The sequence below is a fragment of the Diaphorina citri genome, unplaced genomic scaffold, assembly GCF_000475195.1.
Source record: "Diaphorina citri unplaced genomic scaffold, Diaci psyllid genome assembly version 1.1 scaffold592, whole genome shotgun sequence".
Lineage (NCBI taxonomy): Eukaryota > Metazoa > Arthropoda > Insecta > Hemiptera > Psyllidae > Diaphorina > Diaphorina citri.
Window position 1 is genome coordinate 159,862 of NW_007378026.1, and position 3,166 is coordinate 163,027.

A 3,166-nucleotide genomic window follows, 5' to 3' on the forward strand; every position below is an offset into this window, starting at 1 on the left:
AAAAAAAAAAAAATATAGTAATATGAGATCGATTATTTTGGTAGTTACACCTCCATAATAATTTATTTAAATTACTAAATAACATATTTATAATAATATAAAAGAGTTCTCCAAACCAACAACTTAGGTACATCTTTTACAATCATATTTAAAACAATATTTAGATTTTCTAATATCTAGTACCAAATTTAATGTGAGAGTTCTACCTTTTAAGCATCGTTTCTTTATAAATAAATAATATTTTTAAAAAGAAATTCAAGTACATCTTTCCAATATGGATTTAAGCTGAGACTTGCCTATTATCTGTGAAAAGTGTATAGGTACCTACAGTAAAGTGAACTTTTATTCAAATATAAACTTCAACCTTTTAAAGTATCATATTCCTTTTCATACTCATGTGTACATAATTTGAATGCGTGTAAATGTAAAGTGAGATTTTGTACGTCTCGTTTGTATCTATATTCATAATACTAAAGAGATATCATATAAAAAATTTAGAAATCTTTTTATGTCTACCTTTTGAATATTGTGCTGGATTTTTCAAGTGCTACACCTTTATTCCGTATTTTAAATCAAGTTATACATTGATCTTTCGAAGCTTTTGAAACGATTTGTAGGACGTGTGAATGTTTCATCTTGTATTCTTCTAACTCTTGGTAACAGTGGCGGACTTTTACAAATGGTCATCGTTAGTTAACGATAAACTAAACGAGGAGAAACGAATGACTGTGGATAGAATGACGGCGGTAATGCCGCACCACCAAGGGATTGCAAGATCTCGCTTCATGATTACAGACATTTTAGCCGGCAGCAGATCTCCACCCTCTCCATCCTCGCTGGGAGAAGTTCCCAAAGACCTTAGTGTTCATTGTAGAGAATCAAATACGCCTTTAAGTGATGGCCATGAAAGTGGCACAGATAGTGGATTACCCGGTGAAACCAATTCTGTGTGCTCGAATGGTAAGTTATAGATATAACCTCAGTTATTTTTTGATATAATAGGGTATAACAGGATACAAATTTTAAAAGAATTCTGAAAGATTAACCGGTGAATTTAACACATAAAAAATTAACAACAGGACTTTTCTTAGCAATTGAGAGTAACACCAAAGTTACTCTCAAGACAGTAATACAGTTACACCGAAATACCCATCTGTTACTCGACACTCATTCACATACCTTGTAAGGGCAGAAATAATATTGGTTTATCAACCGCTCAGTACCTAATAACTAGTTGTGAATAAAATGAAAGACTAGAGTCAAATGACATAACTACCACTTATAGTTTTCCATCTGATTCAACGGGGTATAAAATTGTACTTCTTTGTTGGCTGTGACAAAACTACATTATTCAAGAAAGGATTCAACAGTAATGGAATATTACTATTAAATTTGCTTTCATTATAATTTTTGGTATGGAAATGATAGATCCTAGAATGACTCGGGGGTCTGATATTAGATAAGTATACCCATTGCATCGAAGAATGGTGGATGTGCCAAAACACTGAGCAATTTTATTGAATAGTAAATTTGGCGTCTCCACTAGAAACACCTATTTAACTTCGGTGCTCTCAATTAATGGCAAATGTTGGTACCATAGAAATCCAACCACCTGCTTAGTGAAAGCTTAAATGCAGCACTTACAAGGTATAAAGGTACCTACATAGACTACATACTTAACCAACGTACTGGTAAAATTTACAGTGCATTTTATCACGCGAGGTCTAATGAGGTGCTTTTGAAGTACGTACGTAAGGTATGTTTGACTCAAAGGAGTGATACTTTAGCACATAAGCATTCAGCATTTTTTCCACAATGAACTAAAAGGTTACAGACATAAAACAATAAATTTCACACAAAAAGCCAAGAAGTGTTCATGATTAAGAAATTAATTTAAATATCGTTTTATATAAAAGACTTAATTTTCACTTTCATTTTAAGACGCATGCAATAAGCTAAACTTCAGGGAAAAGAGATTAATGAGCTTGTATAAACTTTTAAAGTTAATATTTCCTTTTTAATTTTCCTGTCTCCTTAATACATTTCCAGGCTTTTATAAGTTTAATTATTTCCTACCGAAAACTTAGAGCCTTCCTTACCTTCTGATTTCTTTATCTTTTTGTAAGCGAGGGCAAGGGAGCATTGTGTAACTTTAACATCTGATGTTTACTTGAGCTTTTAATAGGGTGAATTAGTCAATTCCCATTCATCATGATACTACTCGTATTATTTGTTATGAGGAGACATTTAGGGATTGAGGTATTTGGACCTAAGACGATTTATGCTAAATTGTTTCTAAGTTGTTTCAAAGATTCCCATTCATCATGATACGTATTATTTGTTATGAGGAGACATTTAGGGATTGAGGTATTTGGACCTAAGACGATTTATGCTAAATTGTTTCTAAGTTGTTTCAAACATTTCATAATACTGAAAAAATAGCTACAAATAGGTACATAGATACCCACACACAATTATGCATAAAATGACGAAGCCATAGCAGATATAATAAATGTGTTTTTATTTTCACAAAAAAAGAGTACGTTATTGCTCTCAAATAAAGATTTCAAACATTTCATAATACTAAAAAAATAGCTACAAATAGGTACACAGATACCCACACATAATTATATGCATAAAATGACGAAGCCATAGCAGATATAATAAATGTGTTTTTATTTTCACAAAAAAAGAGTACGTTATTGCTCTCAAATAAAGATTACACAAAAACTCGAAATCCTTTACAAATAGACTCTTACACATTATTTAAAAAAAATTCTGAATCAATGTTGTGAGTTGTAAGCTGCATGATGGTGCACAATTTGCTATTCCTGCTAACTCATGCCAAAAGTTTTTTTTAAAAATAAGACTCACAACCGCTGCAGCGGTTGATCAACCAATCCACCAAATGACAAAATAAAAGTTTTTTTTACTAAACGCTTGATTGTGACTTTCCACCAAACTAAACGTTTAGCTCTTGAGATCCACCACCTCCTCGAGCTGGTTGATTCGATTGGTGACGCACTTTTTTTTTGTGGTGACGCACTTTTTTGTTTATTTTCAAGTTTTCAACGAGTTTTATAAAAATATAAAGCTATAACATTAAGGTTGGGCTAGTAAAAGATCCAAATTTTTTGAAATGATAAAAATTGAGTTTTTTTTATCC